This window comes from Oncorhynchus nerka, linkage group LG15 (assembly GCF_034236695.1).
Source record: "Oncorhynchus nerka isolate Pitt River linkage group LG15, Oner_Uvic_2.0, whole genome shotgun sequence".
Lineage (NCBI taxonomy): Eukaryota > Metazoa > Chordata > Actinopteri > Salmoniformes > Salmonidae > Oncorhynchus > Oncorhynchus nerka.
The window spans coordinates 88170243-88193573 of NC_088410.1; the positions used below are offsets into that span (position 1 = coordinate 88170243).

The 23331-nt window shown below is 41.8% G+C and overlaps 1 protein-coding gene across 2 annotated transcripts in view; it reads left to right on the forward strand.

Annotated features, from left to right (window-relative positions):
* LOC115143482 (chemokine-like protein TAFA-2) overlaps positions 1-23331 on the forward strand; it is a 165427-nt gene that overhangs the window by 68945 nt on the left and 73151 nt on the right. The gene's annotated exons all lie outside the window — the stretch shown is intronic.

Here is a 23331-nt window from a genome sequence, read left to right on the forward strand (position 1 = left end):
CTTTACTCAGTACTTTGTTGAAGCACCTTTAGCAGCGATTACAGCCTCAAGTCTTCTTGGGTATGACGCTACAAGCTTGGCACACCTGTATTTGGAGAGTTTCTGCCATTCTTCTCTGCAGATCCTCTCAAGCTTTGTCAGGTTGGATGGGGAGTGTTGCAGCACAGCTATTCTCAGGTCTTCCAGATATGTTCGATCAGGTTCAAGTCCGTGCTCTTGGTTGGGCCACTCAAGGACATTCAGAGACTTGTCCCGAAGCCTCTCCTGCATTGTCTTGGCTGTGTGCTTAGGGTCATTCATTTTCCCTCAACCCTGAATAGTCTTCCAGTCCCTGCTGCTGAAGAACATCCCCACAGCATGAAACTGCCACCACCATGCTTCACCGTAGGGATGGTGCCAGGTTTCCTCCAGACGTGACACTTGGCATTCAGAATCTTGTTTCTCATGGTCTGAGTCCTTCAGGTGCCTTTTGGCAAACTCCAAGAGGGCTGTCATGTGCCTTTTACTGAGGAGAGGCTTCTGTCTGGCTACTCTACCATAAAGGCCTGATTGGTGGAGTGCTGTAGAGATGGTTGTCCTTCTGGAAGGTTCTCACATCTCCACAAAGGAACTCTGGAGCTCTGTCAGAGTGACCATAAGGTTCTTGGTCACCACCCTGACCAAGGCCCTTCTACCCCGATTTCACAGTTTGGCCGGGCGGCCAGCTCTAGGAAGAGTCTTGGGGGTTCCAGACTTTTCCATTTAAGGGTGATGGAGGCCACTGTGTTCTTGGGGACCTTCAATGCTGCAGGAATGTTTTGGTACCCTTCCTCAGACCATTGCCTCGACACAATCCTGTCTCGAAGCTCTATGGACAATTCCCTCGACCTTATGGCTTGGTTTTTGCTCTGACATGCACTGTCAACTATGGGACCTTATATAGACAGATGTGTACCTTTCCAAATCATGTCCAATCAATTGAATAGGTGGATTCCAATCAAGTTGTAGAAACATCACAGGGATGATCATTGGAAACAGGATGCACCTGAGCTCAATTTCGAGTCTCATAGAAAAGGGTCTGAATATGTAAATAAGGTATTTCTGTTTTTTATATACATTTTAATACATTTGCAAACATTTCTAAAACCTGTGTTCGCTTTGTCATTATGGGGTATTGTGTGTAGATTGATGGGAAATTTGATGGGACATTTTTGTTTTTAATACATTTTAGAATAAGCTAAGGTAACAAAATGTGGAAAAAGTCAAGGGGTCTGAATACTTTTTTGAAGTATATATATATATACTCCATCCCTACGGTGAAACATGGTGGTGGCAGCGTCATGCGTTAGGGATGTTTTTCAGCAGCAGGGGGAGAAGGGGACTCGCATCTGAATGTAACCACCGAATGCCACAACAACACTAAAGTTCTAATTAAAAATGATTTGAATGCATTTAAATGGTCTGAAACTTGTCTGCCTGTTGAACACACATCCTCAGCCTCTATAGGAATTTAACGACTGCATAGGGCTATGTTTTGGATGACTGGCTGCAAATGTTTATTGAATTGTTTTATTTCTGCCTTTTCTATTCCAGACATTCTGAAATTCACTAAAGCATCCCATGTATGTAACTTTAGTCTTTCACTTTTCAATGATCTGTCAGGATCGAGGGAAAGATGAACGGAGCAAAATACAGAGAGATCATTGATGAAAGACAGTCGGGAAGAGGGCACAACAACGCCTATTCCCCCTCAGGAGACTGGAAAGATTTGGCTTGGGTCCTCAGATCCTTAAAAAGTTCTACAGCTGCACCATTGAGAGGATCCTGACTGGTTGCATCACCGCCTGGTATGGCAACTGCTCGGCCTCCGACTGCAAGGCGCTACAGTGGGTAGTGCGTATGGCCCATCACTGGGGCCAGGCTTCCTGCCATCCAGGACCTGTATACCAAGCGGTGTCAGAGGAAGGCCCTAAAAATATGCACTTTACCCTTGCCTACTCAATTACCTCAACTAACCCCCCTGTATATAGCCTCGTTATTGTTGCTCATTTTTTAAAAACATTTTTTATTTTTTAAATGTTTTATATATACGTTTGAAGTCTACATACACTTAGGTTGGAGTCATTAAAGCTCATTTTTCAACAACTCCACAAATTTCTTGTTAACAAACTATACTTTTGGGAAGTCGGTTAGGACATCTACTTTGTGCATGACAGAAGTATTTTTTTCCAAGAATTGTTTACAGACAGATTATTTCACGTATAATTCACTGTATCACAATAATAGTGTGTCAGAAGTTTCATACACTAAGTTGACTGGGCCTTTAAACATCTTGGAAAATTCCAGAAAATGATGTCATGGCTTTATACTTCTGATTGGCTAATTGACATCATTTGAGTCAATTTTAGGTGTACCTGTGGATGTATTTCAAGGCCTACATTCAAACTCGCTTGACATCATGGGGAAATCAAAAGAAATCAGCTAAGACCTCAGAAAATAAATTGTAGACCTCCACATGTCTGGTTTATCCTTGGGAGCAATTTCCAAATGCCTGAAGGTACCACGTTCATCTTTACAAACAATAGTACGCAAGTATAAACATCATGGGATCACGCAGCCATCATACCACTCAGGAAGTAGACGCGTTCTGTCTCCTAGAGATGAACGTACTAAGGTGCAAAAAGTGAAAATCAATCCCAGAACAACAGCAAAGGACCTTGTGAAGATGCTGGAGGAAACTGGTTCAAAAGTATCTATATCCACAGTAAAACAAGTCCTATATCCACATAACCTGAAAGGCTGCTCAGCAAGGAAGAAGCCACTGCTCCAAAACCGGCATAAAAAAGCTAGACTACGGTTTGCAACTGCACATGGGGACAAAGATCGTACTTTTTGGAGAAATGTCACTGGCCTGATGAAACAAAAATAGAACTGTTTGGCCATAATGACCATTGTTATGTTTGGAGGAAAAAGGGGTGGCTTGCAAGCCAAATAACACCATCCCAACCGTGAAGCACGGGGGTGGCAGCATCATGTTGTGTCGGGTGCTTTGCTGCAGAAGGGACTAGTGCACTTCACAAAACAGATGACATCATGAGGGAGGAAAATTATGTGGATATATCGAAGCAACATCTCAAGACATCAGTCAGGAAGATAAAGACCCATTTGGTCGCAAATGGGTCTTCCAAATGGACAATGACCCCAAGCATACTTCCAAAGTTGTGGCAAAATGGCTTAAGGACAACAAAGTCAAGGTATTGGAGTGGCCATCACAAAGCCCTGACCTCAATCCTATGGAAAATTTGTGGGCAGAACTGAAAAAGCGTGTGCGAGCAAGGAGGCCTACAAACCTGACTAAGTTACACCAGCTTTGTCAGGAGGAATGGGCCAAAATTCACCCAATTTATTGTGAGAAGCTTGTGGAAGGCTACCTGAAATGTTTGACCCAAGTTAAGCAATTTAAAGGCAATGCACCAAATACTAATTAAATGTATGTAAACTTCTGACCCACTGGGAATGTGACGAAAGAAATAAAAGCTGAAATAAATGATTCTCTCTACTATTATTCTGACATTTCACATTATTAAAATAAAGTTGTGATCCCAATTGACCTAAGACAGAGTTTTTACTAGGATTAAATGTCAGGAACTGTGAAAACTGAGTATAAATGTATTTGGCTAAGGTGTGTAAACTTCTGACTTCAACTGTTTAAATATTTTTTTTTCTTTTGTTTATTGAGTAAATATTTTCTTAACTCATTTTCTTAACTGCATTGTTGGTTAAGTACTTATATGTAAGCATTTCAGGGAAAGGTCTACATCTGTAGTATTTGGCACGTGTGAGAAATCAAATCTGATGTGATTTATATATATTATATATACCGCATATTTTTTACATTTATTTTTTTGATTAATATTATTAACAACAGAGAGTGTAATATAATACAATCTTCAATTATGTCCTGTGCAACATGGGTCTGGGAGGCTCACAGGGATATTGGTATTCACGGTACTCCACCAATGATGCATTTTCAACTTGATAATTATTTTATTCCATAAAATTCCCCAGAACCACTTTTTTTGTACATAACTCAACTGTCATTTAAGCTTTAAAACCGTAAACATTTCTCTGTGCCTTATGTCAATGTGTGTAGAATTACAGGATATTAGCTTTAAAACCGTAAACACTTCTCTCTGCTTTATGTCAATGTGTGTAGAATTACAGGATATTAGCTTTAAAACCGTAAACACTTCTCTCTGCCTTATGTCAATGTGTGTAGAATTACAGGATATTAGCTTTAAAACTGTAAACACTTCTCTCTGCCTTATGTCAATGTGTGTAGAATTACAGGATATTAGCTTTAAAACCGTAAACATTTCTCTCTGCCTTATGTCAATGTGTGTAGAATTACAGGATATTAGCTTTAAAACCGTAAACATTTCTCTCTGCCTTATGTCAATGTGTGTAGAATTACAGGATATTAGCTTTAAAACCGTAAACACTTCTCTCTGCCTTATGTCAATGTGTGTAGAATTACAGGATATTAGCTTTAAAACCGTAAACATTTCTCTCTGCCTTATGTCAATGTGTGTAGAATTACAGGATATTAGCTTTAAAACCGTAAACACTTCTCTCTGCCTTATGTCAATGTGTGTAGAATTACAGGATATTAGCTTTAAAACCGTAAACACTTATCTCTGCCTTATGTCAATGTGTGTAGAATTACAGGATATTAGCTTTAAAACCGTAAACACTTCTCTGTGTCTTATGTCAATGTGCGTAGAATTACAGGATATTAGCTTTAAAACCGTAAACATTTCTCTGTGCCTTATGTCAATGTGTGTAGAATTACAGGATATTAGCTTTAAAACCGTAAACACTTCTCTCTGCTTTATGTCAATGTGTGTAGAATTACAGGATATTAGCTTTAAAACCGTAAACACTTCTCTCTGCCTTATGTCAATGTGTGTAGAATTACAGGATATTAGCTTTAAAACTGTAAACACTTCTCTCTGCCTTATGTCAATGTGTGTAGAATTACAGGATATTAGCTTTAAAACCGTAAACATTTCTCTCTGCCTTATGTCAATGTGTGTAGAATTACAGGATATTAGCTTTAAAACCGTAAACATTTCTCTCTGCCTTATGTCAATGTGTGTAGAATTACAGGATATTAGCTTTAAAACCGTAAACACTTCTCTCTGCCTTATGTCAATGTGTGTAGAATTACAGGATATTAGCTTTAAAACCGTAAACATTTCTCTCTGCCTTATGTCAATGTGTGTAGAATTACAGGATATTAGCTTTAAAACCGTAAACACTTCTCTCTGCCTTATGTCAATGTGTGTAGAATTACAGGATATTAGCTTTAAAACCGTAAACACTTCTCTCTGCCTTATGTCAATGTGTGTAGAATTACAGGATATTAGCTTTAAAACCGTAAACACTTCTCTGTGTCTTATGTCAATGTGCGTAGAATTACAGGATATTAGCTTTAAAACCGTAAACATTTCTCTCTGCCTTATGTCAATGTGTGTAGAATTACAGGATATTAGCTTTAAAACCGTAAACACTTCTCTCTGCCTTATGTCAATGTGTGTAGAATTACAGGATATTAGCTTTAAAACCGTAAACATTTCTCTCTGCCTTATGTCAATGTGTGTAGAATTACAGGATATTAGCTTTAAAACTGTAAACACTTCTCTCTGCCTTATGTCAATGTGCGTAGAATTACAGGATATTAGCTTTAAAGCTGCAACAACAAAAAGTATTTCTCCCCTGTGAAAGAATTTTTGGAAATTTGCTAAATGTTTTCTCTGATGCCAAGAAGCGGTTCTTTAAAATGTCCCTTCCAGGGGCCGAGACTTGGTTCATCGGGCCATGCATGTCGAAGTCATAGATAAACTCCTTGTATGCTATTTTTTTTATGTCACTCAAGTTGTTTTGATTATGAAGAGGTCCCTGATGAATTTATTATCACAAAAGGAGTCCCCAGTCCCAAAAAGTTGAGACATGAGATCACCCCCATCTCTAAAACCTGTAGTTGTCTATTCTGCGTACTTTGTCGCCCTGACATGCAGTTGGATCATATCAGCACAGGGGAAGCACAACCAAATGTGGCCTTCTTTCTTTGTTTAGCTTTTGCAGCCTCCTCACCCTTTTAGTTTTTTTGTCTCTGTCATCAACCAGTGCTTTGCGCGTGACTGGCTAACACAGACTTTGTTTTCCCATGCCCAGACTAGCCTGCTCATCCTCAGTCTGTCTGTACTCTCATGCATGTTTGTGCAATTGGGCAGCCCATTTTTGTTTTTGCCATTGCTCTTTCCCTTTTCCCATGCACTGTGGCCGCGGTCACCGGTCAATAATACATGAGTGCATGCAAAGTTACTTCTGTGGAAGCAAATGGAACGAGAACCTGCCTGCCTCCATTGTAAATTATTCAGCAGGAATTAACCTCAGTCACTGGAAAGTATTAGTAGACATTTAGGTGCTAGAGCATATTGTTTTGTTAGGGTCTGGGAGCCTTGGCCTCTGTCCCAATCAGGTGGTCGAAGGAGGCACTCAGCTGCTGCCAAAGGGTCACTGATGAGGTCCTTTCTGATTATTTGGGCCCTGCCCACATTGTGAGCAGCCCTTGTATTTATGAATCCGCCCGGGTTTGCACTCACAGCAACACTGAAGGGGTGCTGATCAGTATTTAAAGGTTATTATTAGAAAGTATAATTTGTTTAATCAGAACAGAAGCCTATCGTGTATCACAAACATCATTAGTGTCTATGACCTGTAGGTCTATGGTGACTCACAAAGAGCCATGCCTTAGAACCATGCCATAGCATCATGCCTTAGAGCCATGCTTTAGAACCATGCTTTAGAACCATCCCCGGTGTTGCAAGCGCCATGCTCTACCGACTGGACATTACAGTATGACTAGAGACATTAGCAGAATGATTGTTTTTAATACGATGGTAGCCTATGCCTACTCTGCTGATACTGACAACAGATAAATAAAAAACACCTTGTCTTGAATGCAATCTAGGCCGAAAAGTGGTCCTGGCTAAAAGGGATACAACAAGTATTTTTTATTTTATTTTAGCTAACGTAAACTTTTTCCTAACCTTAACCTAATTCTCCTAACCTGCTGCATAAATTCTCCTAATCTGCTACGAAGTGTCAAATATAGCCATGACCATCATTTAAAAAAATAAATATTTATTTTACTAGGGAAGTCAGTTAAGAACAAATTGTTATTTACAATGACGGCCTACCCCGGCCAAACCCAGACGACGCTGGTCCAATTGTGCGCCGCCCTATGGGACCCCCAATCACGGCCGGATGTGATGCAGCCTGGATTCCAATCAAGTACAGCAGTGACGTCTCTTGCACTGAGAGGCAAAAAGGGGAGACGTAACTTGCATAATATGATGTCCTTATAGCCTGGAGGACAACTTCATATAAAAACACAAAGGTAATTTGTTGATCACTTTATTCATAAGAGGAGGGAAAATGTATGAACATTACAGAATAGGACAAAGGCCTCAATGGGATAGGACAACCTGCTGTGTTGACTATTGGTTGTTCCAGCCCAACAATAGATTTAATCTTTATATGACACTAAAACCCTTAAATTCCCTGATGGTGGGCCTCCCGGGTGGCCCAGTGGTCGAGGGCACTGCATCACAGCACTAGCTGTGCCAACAGAGACTCTGGGTTCGCGCCCAGGCTCCGTCGCAGCCGGCTGCGACCGGGGGTCCGTGGGACGACGCACCATTGGCCTAGTGTCGTCTGGGTTAGGGAGGGCCTGGCCGGTAGGTATATCCTTGTCTCATCGCGCACACGCGACTCCTGTGGTGGGCCGGGCGCAGTGCACGCTAACCAAGGTCGCCAGGTGCACGGTGTTTCCTCCAACATATTGGTGCGGCTGGCTTCCGGGTTGTTAAGAAGCAGTGCGGCTTGGTTGGGTTGTATTTCGGAGGACGCATGGCTTTCGACCTTCGTCTCTCCCGAGCCCGTACGGGAGTTGTAGCGATGAGACAAGATAGTAATTACTAACAATTGGATACCACGAAATTGGAGAGAAAGGGGGGTAAAAATGTATGTAAAAATAAATAAATATATAAAGTTCCCTGATGGTATTGGTGACCTGAGGAAGTGATGTTCTAACATCAGGTGTGCTTTTCATTGGTTTATGTACTACTGTAGGTTCACCAGCTGAACTCTATCAAGACACCATGTCGACTGGATTCCCATTGTGAAGATGAGCAATGCTGCAGCGGCATCCGTTTCTACTTCAGCCTTTTCCAGATATTAATTATATGAGATCGGTGTCATTTGCTGTGCTTTGGACTATCTGAATGATTCTGTTGTGCCATTTGAGTAGAGAGTACCTTCACCTTGTCGTCACAACAAAAGTGCCCCTTAAACCATATGAATATAGAAAATGTAATTTGGAACGTGTAAAAGATTGTTTATGATGTTTTAAACATACAGTACTGTACTTTAATAATAGATTATATTGTTGTATGGCTGAAATGAAAGATTTTTGATCATCTCTGCTTTGCCTCGCCCCGTTGAATAAAATGTATTTGTTGTTTGAATGATGCATCTGGATGATGTACCAGCTTTTTTGCTGATCTTTTGAAAACATCAATTGAGGAGTCACCTGAATCTTGAAAGTAATGGGAGATGCAGTAGAGGAACGCTGAGGCAGAGGACTCACGGTGAGGACGACTGGCTACTACTCTGAACTTTGTAGTGGTGAGTTTCAGGCGCCCAGAGCTGCTGAGACGTCACCCAATTGGCTGCAACATAGAGTGAAAGAGAAGTCCAGTAGCTACATGACTCAGGCTGGTTCCCACAGTAGCCCTCTACATGATCATCACCAGACTCTTCATCACCCATCTCCCTGACCACCTTCCTCTGATCAAGCCATGAACTGTACTCTCCAACTTTAGATGATGCATACACTCAAAGACTTGTCCTTTATTGGTTGACCTAGCTAACTATAGTTAGCTACACTAGGTCAACCCATACATCATCATGAGTAGGTCATTGTGTATTGGTTGACCTACTGTAGCTAACTATAGCTAGGCTACTCATGATGATGTATTGGTTGACCTACTGTAGCTAACTATAGCTAGGCTACTCATGATGATGTATTGGTTGACCTACCGTAGCTAACTATAGCTAGGCTACTCATGATGATGTATTGGTTGACCTACTGTAGCTAACTATAGCTAGGCTACTCATGATGATGTATTGGTAGACCTACTGTAGCTAACTATAGCTAGGCTACTCATGATGATGTATTGGTTGACCTACTGTAGCTAACTATAGCTAGGCTACTCATGATGATGTATTGTTTTTTTTCTTTCTTTCTTTTGAAAGACTTTGAGATTCTTATGATAACCGCTAAAAGTGCAAGTGTTAGTTCATGAAAGGCTTTATTTCTACATTTTTGGGGGGTTGGGTTGGTTCACGGTGCGAGAGGGGGTGCTGTGGGATTATTTAAGATGCTCTTTATCACATAAATATAGTTTTACTCTGAAGATGCAATGTCAGTTTGAAAAGTTTTTGCAAAATCTTGAATGCTTTCAAGTTTAACCTATTTAAGACTCAATGTAGGGCTTCACTGGGAAAAAAGTGCTTGCTAAAGGGGAAATAGCATCAAGATTCTGTCATTCCTCTAAGAGGGATGAAAGGTTACCTCATGCAACATTTAATTTGGAGGTGGTATTGGGGTCAGCAGAAAGTCCTCCCATTACTTTGTAATTGCCAGCCTGGTCGGGCACAGGAACCAGTGGGCTTCATCATGTTCCACATCATGTGACTCTAGAGTTAGAATATTATGCCAGTAAATCATTGAGGATCATTGAAGGGGAAATGTAATGGACAGGTCCATGGTGAAAGAGGCTGGTGCTTGGCATGGCTGGTTCAGCCCCATAATCAGTCACTTTCTATGAGATCAGTTTCCTGATAATTCACATCTGGGCATTCAGTCGTATTGGAGTTTAATCACATGAGTACGAGCATCACAGTTTATTGTGTTTATTCTAGAGTGACTTATATTGCTTTAAAGCAGCAGTATAATTTTCTGCCTCAGCAGACACATTGTTGGATGAAATGTGGAAATAAAGCTTGAAGATCCACTTAGCATGACTTTGATCTTATTACAGCTCATGCATTCAATTTATGTGTTCTCTTCACGGTTTTGAATATTCATTTAGGGGAATGGAACACACAGTCCAAAAATGTAATTTGATGTGTGAGTCTATATCAGAAGTGACAACAGCTTTGACGAAAAGCCCCCCGCATAGAACCAACGAGCAAAGCTTATTGGGAGTTAATTCCTCTAAAATGCTAATAATTCTGCCATATATCCGCAAAATCTTTAATCCAGTCGTGGAAATAATTTCAATGTAACTGAGAGTAGGGTAGTTAGCGTGCGGTGCTAAGGAGTGGATTCTTTCTTTCAAATATTTGAAAATACCTTTTAAAAGACGGTTGAATATACATTATACAATCAGGTAAACCAGAATAATAATAAAAAAATGATTTCAAGGTGTCTGAGAAAGAAGTCATGTTTTGGCAGTGTAGAAACGTGTTTTTACAGCAAATATACAACCTGACCATGACGTTATATAAGATGTCAGCCTGACATCAATGCAATAATTTTGCCCACTGGGTAGTCCAGCTGTAGCCTGGCATACTGTCGGTCAGAATCACTGGGTAGTCCCACTGTAGCCAGGCATGCTGTCGGTCAGAATCACTGGGTAGTCCCACTGTAGCCTGGCATGCTGTCGGTCAGAATCACTGGGTAGTCCAACTCTAGACAGGCATGCTGTCGGTCAGAATCACTGGGTAGTCCCACTGTAGCCAGGCATGCTGTCGGTCAGAATCACTGGCTAGTCCCACTGTAGCCAGGCATGCTGTCGGTCAGAATCACTGGGTAGTCCAACTCTAGACAGGCATGCTGTCGGTCAGAATCACTGGGTAGTCCCACTGTAGCCTGGCATGCTGTCGGTCAGAATCACTGGGTAGTCCAACTCTAGACAGGCATGCTGTCGGTCAGAACCACTGGGTAGTCCCACTGTAGCCTGGTATGCCGTCGGTCAGAACCACTGGGTAGTCCAACTCTAGACAGGCATGCTATCGGTCAGAATCACTGGGTAGTCCAACTCTAGACAGGCATGCTGTCGGTCAGAATCACTGGGTAGTCCCACTGTAGCCTGGCATGCTGTTGGTCAGAACCACTGGGTAGTCCAACTCTAGACAGGCATGCTGTCGGTCAGAACCACTGGGTAGTCCAACTGTAGATAGGCATGCTGTCGGTCAGAACCACTGGGTAGTCCAACTGAAGATAGGCATGCTGTGGGATTATTTACAATACTCTTTGAAGAGGTAGGATTTCAGATGTTTTTGGAAGATGTTCAGGGACTCTGCTGTCCTAGCTTCAGGGGGAAGCTGGTTCCACCATTGGGGTGCCAGGACAGAGAAGAACTTGGACTGGGCAGAGTGGGAGCTGCAGTCTCATAAGGGTGGGAGTACTTAGGTTAGGGTGTAGGGTTTGAGCATAGCCTGAAGGTAGGGAGGGGCAGTTCCTCTTGCTGCTCTGTAGCCAGCCTTGTGGTCTTGGGTGTATTCTGTAGCAACACAATAGTTATCTGAGCCCTCACCTCTTCCCTAGGTTATCCACCCTGAGTGCACTGCCCAAAACACGCTGGGAGGAGAGTGGATGAGTCAGGAGTGTGTGTGTGGGTGCACGCGTGTGTGCGGGACCATATAACTCGGAGAACTCCGAGAGTGCAGCCAGGCATTATGTACTACCCGTGGCAGGCAGGGGAGCTCCAACATTATTGAGATGACCTCTGCCATATTATAAACTGGAGGGGATCTTTTCAGCCAGGTCAGCCTTCCCAAATTTAGCTCCGTTAACAGGTCCAACAGGGCTTTGTCAGCCTCTTCCAGTACTGGAACTAATGTCGCCAACTCTGAGACCCCAGTGGGGAGTGAACTCTGAGATTCAGCCGCATTTCTCTACTCTGGTTTGCTGAATTCTGTTGGGGCTTCATTCAACTTCTAACCCCAATTTGGTTGTCAGCTTAAGACGAGATAAAGGTTGCCAGTCGCTCTCAGTGTGTTTGTGGTGGGTTATTGAACCAGAAAGAAGTATGCAAATCAGTGGGATTTAGCGAGGAGAGAGGGGGTAGAGAAAGAGAGAGGGGGAGAGAGAGAGAGAGGGCCGGGATAGAGAAGGGAGAGAGAGATGGGGAAAGAGGGGAGAGGGAGAAAGAGAGAGAGAGAACCAGGGGAGAGAGTGTCTGTGTCTGTAAAGGGGAGCAGATATCTTGGAGCCATTGTTAAATAGTGCAAACTAATAGCTCTTAGAATGCTGTTGCTATTTCCCTGGAAGCACAATGGCGCTAGTTCTAATTGATTGGTTCAGAAACAGAACCGTGGCAGTTCTCTACGCACCACAGACGAGCACTGGGTGGGTGCCTTGGACTCATAAGCCTCAGCCCAAATATCTTTTCTAAATCCATACTTCCAAGACCGAGGGCAACAGAGCTGAGTAAATCTTCACCCATTCCAACTGGTAGACAAATACTTTTTGTGTGTGCAGGATTGATCCAAGATTTAAACTAATCTGTTATACATCATAAGGCAGTATTTTGACTTGAGATCCGTGCACTTAAACTGGAAGTTTAACTCTCACAAAGTCTCCCATTGACATAAATTAATGATTTGTATGTGAAAGTCTGAGTTTAGAACATCGCCCATAGTGTTTCTGTTTTCAAAATGATTTCTTGGGATATATACAATTGGGTGTCAACAAGCTACCCCTGGGTCATGGTTAAAGACCCAACTGAAGTCTTCCCATGATGTTCTTTACTGGTTGTAACCTTAACTTTTAGACAAGGCTGGATGCATCATTGATTATGCATCACTTCAAATCAATCTGAAATAGATCTACATATTTTCTTAAAAGTATTGAAATTCCCATCTCTGTGGGTTACGCTTTTGGTTCTTAAGTCTACCAAAGTAGGGTGATGCCATAAATAGAAACCCACTCAACTCTGCATTCCACTGCCAATCTAGCCATATGCTCCAATGTTAATTGCATTTAAGTTCCAGAATGTTTGGGTTTTGTTTCCTTGATTGCATGCCACAGACCATGCTTAAGTATTCTCGAAGAATCTGTAAATGTGTCAGTTATTCAGTGTGGCGCAAAGTCGAGGGCTGGCACTCTGTCATGCCTAGTGGTATTGAAAGTGACCATCTCCACCATTGGCTAGTACGTTACATGCTAATGATGCATTCACCTGTGTGCTACATTTTGAGCCTAGTCTGGGTTATCCATAGGGTTCAGTAGGGTGCTACAAGGACATCTACTGATTATCTACCGGTGATCTACTGGTGATATACTGCTGATATAATGGTGATATACTGGTGGTGATATACTGGTGATATACAGGTGATATACTGGTGATATACTGATGATATACTGTTTAACTACTGATTATCTACCAGTGATATACTGGTGATTTACTGATTATCTACTGGTGATATACTGGTGGTGATATACTGGTGATATACAGGTGATATACTGGTGATATACTGATGATATACTGTTTAACTACTGATTATCTACCAGTGATATACTGGTGATTTACTGGTGATATACTGGTCATGTACTGGTGATATACGGGTTAACGGCTGATTATCTACTGGTGACATCCTGGTCATCTACTGGTGATATATTGGTGACATACTGGTGATATACTGTTGTCATACTGGTGATATACTGGGGATATACTGGTGATATGCTGTTGATATACTGGTTATCTACTGGTGATATACTGGTGATAACCTGGTGATATACTGGTGATCTAATGATTATCTACTGGAAATATACTGGTGATATACTGGTTTTCAACTGGTGATATACTGATGTTATACTGGTTAACTACTGGTTATCTACTGGTGATATACTGATGATATACTGGTTATCTACTGGTGATAAACTGATGATATACTGGTAATCTACTGATTATCTACCGGTGATATACTGGTTATCTACTGGGACATACTGGTAATATACTGTTATTATACTGGTTAACTACTGATGATCTACTGGTGATATACTGATGATATGCTGGTGATAATCTGGTGGTAATCTACTGATGAACTACTGGTGATGTACTGGCTACTGATTATCTACTGGTAATCTACTGGTGATCTACTGATGATATACTGGTGATCCGCTGGTGATATACTGGTGATATACCGGTGATATACTGGTGATTTACTGGTGATATACAGGTGATATACTGACAATTTACTGATTATCTACTGGTGATATACTGTTTAACTACTGATTATCTACCGGTGATATACTAGCGATATACTGGTTATCTACTGGTGATATACTGGTTATATACTGGTGATATACTGGTGACATACTGGTAATTTACTGGTAATATACTGGTTAACCTACTGATGATCTACTGATGATATACTAGCGATATACTGGTTATCTACTGGTGATATACTGGTGATATACTGGTGACATACTGGTAATTTACTGGTAATATACTGGTTAACTACTGATGATCTACTGATGATCTACTGGTGATATACTGGTGGTATACTGGTGATCATCTGGTGATAACCTGGGGATATACTGGTTATCTACTGTTGATATACTGGTAATCTACTGATTCTCTAATGGTGATATACTGGTGATGTACTGGTTTTCAACTGGTGATATACTGGTTATCTACTGGTGATATACTGGCAATCTACTTATTATCTACTGATAATCTACTGGTGATCTACTGGTGATATACCGGTGATATACTGGTGATATCTTTGTGATTTCCTGGTGATATACTGATGATTTACTGATTATCTACTGGTGATATACTGATGATATACAGGTGATATACTGGTGACATACGGGTAATATACTGGTAATATACTGGTTAACTACTGATGATCTGCTGGTGATATACTGGTTAACTACTGATTATCTACCGGTGATATACTGGTCATATACTAGCGATCTACTGGTGATATACTGGTGACATACGGATAATATACTGGTAATATACTGGTTAACCTACTGATGATCTACTGGTGATATACTGATGATATACAGGTGATCTACTGGTGATATACTGCTGATATACAGGTGATCTACTGGTGATATACTGCTGATATACAGGTGATCTACTGGTGATATACTGATGATATACAGGTGATCTACTGGTGATATACTGGTGACATACGGGTAATATACTGGTAGTATACTGGTTAACCTACTGATGATCTACTGGTGATATACTGATGATATACAGGTGATATACTGCTGATATACAGGTGATCTACTGGTGATATACTGATGATATACAGGTGATCTACTGGTGATATACTGATGATATACAGGTGATCTACTGGTGATATACTGGTGACATACGGGTAATATACTGGTAGTATACTGGTTAACCTACTGATGATCTACTGGTGATATACTGATGATATACAGGTGATCTACTGGTGATATACTGATGATATACAGGTGATCTACTGGTGATATACTGATGATATACAGGTGATCTACTGGTGATATACTGAGGATATACAGGTGATATACTGATGATATACAGGTGATCTACTGGTGATATACAGGTGATCTAATGGTGATATACTGATGATATACAGGTGATCTACTGGTGATATACTGGTTAACCTACTGATGATCTACTGGTGATATACTGATGATATACAGGTGATCTACTGGTGATATACTGATGATATACAGGTGATATACTGATGATATACAGGTGATCTAATGGTGATATACAGGTGATCTACTGGTGATATACAGGTGATCTACTGGTGATATACTGATGATATACAGGTGATCTACTGGTGATATACTGATGATATACAGGTGATCTACTGATGATATACAGGTGATCTACTGGTGATATACAGGTGATCTACTGGTGATATACTGATGATATACAGGTGATCTACTGGTGATATACAGGTGATCTACTGGTGATATACTGATGATATACAGGTGATCTACTGATGATATACAGGTGATCTACTGGTGATATACTGGTGACATACGGGTAATATACTGGTTAACCTACTGATGATCTACTGGTGATATACTGATGATCTACTGGTTGATATACTGGTCATATACTAGCGATATACTGATGATATACTGGTGACATACAGGTAATATACTGGTAATATACTTGTTAACCTACTGATGATCTACTGGTGACATACAGGTAATATACTGGTTGATATACTGGTAATCTATTGATTATCTACTGGTCTTTAGGTCATGAACCATGAACCTGTAAACCACCTGAGGCCTGGATTAGCATGCCCTCCTGTTTTCCTCTCTGGATTCCTGCCATGAAACCATTCCAGTCATTGCCTCTTTACATCTCAACCCTCTGTGTACTATACTGTAGCAGATGTCTGGGTCTAAATCCAAAGCTGGTCCAGACCCAAACTGTGCTACAGCCTAGCTTAGCATGTCCAGGCAGAGAGCCCAGAAGGTAGGAGCTCAGTTTGGCTACAGTATCCCTCCTGTTCCATCCTGAACATCTCTACAGTTTGGCTACAGTATCCCTCCTGTTCCACCCTGAACATCTCTACAGTTTGGCTACAGTATCCCTCCTGTTCCATCCTGAACATCTCTACAGTTTGGCTACAGTACATCATGTTCCATCCTGAACCATCTCTACAGTTTGGCTACTGTATCCCTCCTGTTCCATCCTGAACATCTCTACAGTTTGGCTACAGTATCCCTCCTGTTCCATCCTGAACATCTCTACAGTTTGGCTACAGTATCCCTCCTGTTCCATCCTGAACACCTCTACAGTTTGGCTACAGTACATCCTGTTCCATCCTGAACCATCTCTACAGTTTGGCTACTGTATCCCTCCTGTTCCATCCTGAACCATCTCTACAGTTTGGCTACAGTATCCCTCCTGTTCCATCCTGAACCATCTCTACAGTTTGGCTACAGTATCCATCCTGTTTCATCCTGAACCATCTCTACAGTTTGGCAACAGTATCCATCCTGTTCCATCCTGAACCATCTCTACAGTTTGGCTACAGTATCCCTCCTGTTCCATCCTGAACCATCTCTACAGTTTGGCTACAGTATCCCTCATGTTCCATCCTGAACATCTCTACAGTTTGGCTACAGTATCCCTCATGTTCCATCCTGAACATCTCTACAGTTTGGCTACAGTACATCCTGTTCCATCCTGAACCATATCTACAGTTTGGCTACAGCACATCCTGTTCCATCCTGAACATCTCTACAGTTTGGCTACAGTATCCCCCCTGTTCCATCCTGAACATCTCTACAGTTTGGCTACAGTACATCCTGTTCCATCCTGAACCTCTCTACAGTTTGGCTACAGTACATCCTGTTCCATCCTGAGCATCTCTCCAGTTTGGCTACAGTACATCCTGTTCCATCCTGAACATCTCTACAGTTTGGCTACAGTACATCCTGTTCCATCCTGAACCATATCTACAGTTTGGCTACAGTATCCCTCCTGTTCCATCCTGAACATCTCTACAGTTTGGCTACAGTACATCCTGTTCCATCCTGAACCATATCTACAGTTTGGCTACAGTATCCCTCCTGTTCCATCCTGAACATCTCTACAGTTTGGCTACAGTACATCCTGTTCCATCCTGAATCATCTCTACAGTTTGGCTCCAGTAACCCTCCTGTTCCATCCTGAACATCTCTACAGTTTGGCTCCAGTACATCCTGTTCCATCCTGAACTTCTCTACAGTTTGGCTCCAGTACATCCTGTTCCATCCTGAACATCTCTACAGTTTGGCTACAGTACATCCTGTTCCATCCTGAACATCTCTACAGTTTGGCTACAGTACATCCCTTATTGGAGGAATGAGAGGGAGTTTAGAAGCAGGAACAAAAATAAATATGTCAGGCATCTTCCCACATGTAGGGAAGAATTCCAAAGGGACTAATTAGAGAAAATAAGCCAGCTGAGCCTCTCATCTGAAACCATACCACTCTTATAGAAATCAGGTACAGAGTGCAACCCAAGCCTGCATTGCTGACTCACTCTGTCCAATATGTTGGAGTGTTTGTTGGGAGAATTCTTCTTACCACGGTTAAAGTAGCATTTCACTTTGTATTTTATTTTTTTGCCTTTTAACTTTCCTTCAAAACAAACTTGATAAGGTGATTCAATGTTGATCCTGTATGTAGGTTTGGTCAAATCACTGTACAGTATGCTTTTATTTACAATATATGGTATGATAAATGTGTTGAAATTCCATGTTGTGGTTTCATTTTAAGGAATTCAGAGGTGCTATACATAATGTATTGTCTTTGGTAGGTACAACACATTGGGGGGGATTCATTTGTGAATAACTGCTGATTTCTGTGCAATATGATTAATTTCATAACCAGAAAACATTTAATGATCAACCCTTATAAATATAATTCCATGAAGCCGGTTTGGTATGCTATTTATTATGCCCAGATGTTCTCTATCTAATTCATTAGAAAGATGCATGTTTATCTAGGTTCTGTTGCAAAAGAGTAGTCATGGCTTGGCTTGGCTCGGGGGCATGACAAGTGGCACACAGCCAGCTGCATCACACAGAAAAAAACAGCCTCAACAACAACAACACCGGTTTGTTTTGCCCTCCAACCACGACACATCAGCTTTGTCCACCCAGCTGCCCGATTGGTCCCAACGACTCATCTCTGTCATTAACCAGGAAATACTGCATCTTTAAGCTTTGGAGATGTACTGTGGGAAAATCTCAATTGCATACTCCTCACGTCCTCTGTCCTCGTTTCCTTCTTAAAATCCCATTGGATGAGAAAGCCTCTGAAAGTCCCTCGCCTCTGACCTTCTCCTCCAATGGGTTTTGAGAAGGAGATGTGTATTATACAGTCTGTATACAGTATGTACAGTGGGGCAAAAAAATATTTAGTCAGCCACCAATTGTGCAAGTTCTCCAACTTAAAAAGACGAGAGAGACCTGTAATTAGGTACACTTCAACTATGACAGACAAAATTAGAAAAATAAATCCAGAAAATCACATTGTAGGATTTTTATGGTGGAAAATAAGTATTTGGTCACCTACAAACAAGCAAGATTTCTGGCTCTCACAGACCTGTAACTTCTTCTTTAAGAGGCTCCTCTGTCCTCCACTCGTTACCTGTATTAATGGCACCTGTTTGAACTTGTTATCAGTATAAAAGACACCTGTCCACAACCTCAAACAGTCACACTCCAAACTCCACTATGGCCAAGACCAAAGATCTGTCAAAGGACACCAGAAACAAAATTGTAGACCTGCACCAGGCTGGGAAGACTGAATCTGCAATAGGTAAGCAGCTTGGTTTGAAGAAATCAACTGTGGAAGCAATTATTAGGAAATGGAAGACATACAAGACCACTGATAATCTCCCTTGATCTGGGGCTCCACGCAAGATCTCACCCCATGTGGTCAAAATGATCACAAGAACAGTGAGCAAAAATCCCAGAACCACACGGGGGGACCTTGTGAATGACCTACAGAGAGCTGGGACCAAAGTAGCAAAGCCTACCATCAGTAACACACTACGCCGCCAGGAACTCAAATCCTGCAGTGCCAGACGTGTCCCCCTGCTTAAGCCAGTACATGTCCAGGCCCGTCTGAAGTTTGCTAGAGAGCATTTGGATGATCCAGAAGAAGATTGGGAGAATATCATATGGTCAGATGAAACCAAAATATAACTTTTTGGTAAAAACTCAACTCGTCGTGTTTGGAGGACAAAGAATGCTGAGTTGCATCCAAAGAACACCATACCTACTGTGAAGCATTGGGGTGGAAACATGCTTTGGGGCTGTTTTTCTGCAAAGGGACCAGGACGTGTAAAGGAAAGAATGAATGGGGCCATGTATCGTGAGATTTTGAGTGAAAACCTCCTTCCATCAGCAAGGGCATTGAAGATGAAACGTGGCTGGGTCTTTCAGCATGACAATGATCCCAAACACACCGCCCGGGCAACGAAGGAGTGACTTCGTAAGAAGCATTTCAAGGTCCTGGAGTGGCCTAGCCAGTCTCCAGATCTCAACCCCATAGAAACTCGTTGGAGGGAGTTGAAAGTCTGTGTTGCCCAGCAACAGCCCCAAAACATCACTGCTCTAGAGGAGATCTGCATGGAGGAATGGGCCAAAATACCAGCAACAGTGTGTGAAAACCTTGTGAAGACTTACAGAAAATGTTTGACCTCTGTCATTGCCAACAAGGGGTATATAACAAAATATTGAGATAAACTTTTGTTATTGACCAAAAACGTATTTTCCAACATAATTGGCAAATAAATTCATTAAAAATCCCACAATGTGATTTTCTGGATTTCTTTTCTCATTTTGTCTGTCATGGTTGAAGTGTACCTATGATGAAAATTACAGGCCTCTCTCATCTTTTTAAGTGGGAGAACTTGCACAATTGGTGGCTGACTAAATACTTTTTTGCCCCACTGTATGCAGAAAGACCATCCCTCAGCCTCCCTCAACTACCCTGGTGGTGTTATGTCCCAGACCTGTATGTGCCTGAGCCAACTCCTCTATAATTTTGCCACATGCATGGAGTTGAGCCAACTCGTCTGACAATCGTTGTCATGCCATACGTGTATGGTGTGACAACAATAGTCCGAGTTGGCTAAATAAAGCACATAAAGGTCTAGCACCAGTAGTCACCGTGTCACCTTCTGACCTTAGTTCCTTAGTTCCTTTGTTATGTCTTTGTGTTAGTATGGTCCGGGCGTGAGTTGGGCTGGGCAGTCTATGTTTCTTTTTCTATCATTTGGGATTTCTGTGTTTGGCCTGGTATGGTTCTCAATCAGAGGCAGCTGTCAATCGTTGTCCCTGATTGAGAACCATACTTAGGTAGCCAGTTTTCACTTTTGAGTTGTGGGTGATTATTTTCCGTGTCAGTGTTTGTTCCACACGGAACTGTTTCGGTTTTGTTATTTCACGTTGTCGTTTTTTGTTTTGTTCAGTGTTCATATTTCTTATTAAACAATATGGACACTTACCACGCGGCGCATTGGTCCTCCGATCCTTCCTACTACTCCTCCTCGTCAGACAACCGTTACACACCAAGCGATATTTTCACCTGTTCAGCTGGTTTTCCATTCCTCTCCCAACCATTCTGATACGCCACCTGGTCCCATCATCATCTCTATCAGGGGGATACTTGTCCTGTTTTCCAAGTCCCTTCAGCCACCTGAACACGGTGGCCTGGTCTGGTCTGGTTAGGTAGATTGAGGTTGTGCCCAGACTTGGGTTCAAATAGTATTTGTTTTATTTCACATTCTTGCTGTGCTTAATTCATCTTACCTGGCGGCGCAATAGAACCAGGTGTCAAAATGGAATTGCCCCAAAATGATTTTAAAAAAAACACCCATCTGGCACTCAAGGCTGGCTGAATGAAACGCTCAAAGAAAGGGAAAAAAATTATATCCGAATCCAGGTCTGGTTGTACCTGACAGAAGCCATCAGAGAAGCCTCCTCTACATAGGCTACAGTAGATAGAACCTCCCATTAGATGCCACCCAGCTCTACAACTGTTGATGTGTCCCTCTCTACTCCCTTCACCAGCCACTGCCAAATAAGCAAGAGTTAAGCTCTTTACATGAAAACAATCTTTTCACTAATTCAAGTGGATACACTGCAAAGGCGTTGAAAGGATGCCTGTGATTTGTGACTGTGTTTTCCTGTGAGCGGAGCATGCTCTGTTGGTAATAAGATGAGCCTCTGATTGCATTGTTTGTAGTCCTCTCCCAGGACCTCTTACACAGCCACACTGTATTACTGGACAACAGACCCTGAACACTACATGAAGATTAGTGAGCTGGGAAATGCTAGCCAAGACAGACCACCCAAACACTATTACCTAGTAACCTCCCTCCCGGTTCTAGGGGGAGGAGGGGGAGAGGAAACAAGGGAATGAGTGAAAGACAGACGTAATTTATAAAGAAGGAAACGGGGGGGAAAGGGACAGTCAGGCGTCATTTATGAAGAGGGAAACGGGGGGGAAAGGGACAGTCAGACGTCATTTATGAAGAGGGAAACGGGGGGAAGGGACAATCAGACATCATTTATAAAGAGGGAAACGGGGGAAGGGACATTCAGACATCATTTATAAAGAGGGAAACGAAGGGGAAAGGGACAATCAGACATCATTTATAAAGAAGGAAACAGGGGGAAAGGAACTGTCAGACGTAATTTATAAAGAAGGAAACGGGGGGGAAAGGGACAGTCAGATGTCATTTATGAAGAGGGAAACGGGGGAAAAGGGACAATCAGACATCATTTATAAAGAGGGAAACGGGGGAAAAGGGACAATCAGACATCATTTATAAAGAGGGAAACGGGGGGGAAAGGAACTGTCAGACGTAATTTATAAAGTGGGAAACGGGGGGAAAAGGGACAATCAGACATAATTTATAAAGAAGGAAACGGGGGGGAAAGGAACAGTCAGATGTCATTTATAAAGAGGGAAACGGGGGAATAAGGGACAGTCAGACGTCATTTATAAAGAGGGAAACGGGAATAAGTGACAGTCTGATGTTATTTATAAAGAGGGAGACGGGAGGAAAAGGGACAGTGAGGCGTCGTTTATAAAGAGGGAAATGGAGGAATAAGGGCCAGTCAGACATTCCATTTGTAGATCTTCTTGGACTATAGAGAAGTACAATACTGGAGGTTGTGGTGGGTTTGTGGTTGCTGCAGCGTTCCTGAAGCTATGTTTTGGTAAGATAATACAACACATAATTTTAGGAGAAATGAAAAGCACCTGTCTTCTGTATGTTTACACGTGAATACTAACAAGTTATTTACCTAAGTCAGTTCACACTGAATCAATATGGGTGTGTTCGTCTCTGTGAAGAAAGCTATGCGAAACACGAATCCTTGCAGTCGATCAAACAGTAAACTGGAATTCACAGTGATGAGAGGAAAGCACTGCATTTTTGTAAGGGTTGATATTTTTTTCATAATGGAAAATTAAGTCTGAAATTTCTAAGTGGAAATTACAAGCTTCAGAAGCTTTTTGAAACCTCAAATACACTACAAGTTTTTAATTTCCTGCATTGCCAAAAAGTTACCCAGCAACAGGGTGATCAAGTTAAGATCCTGAATCTGTTATTCTGGTTTGTGGGAAGGAAGCCACATTGTACTGTATCAGCAGGATGGGACAGATGATGCTGATCACTAGTGCTCGTAAAGGGTCCAACGCACAAAGCCAGTTGCTTTCTCCATTGTGA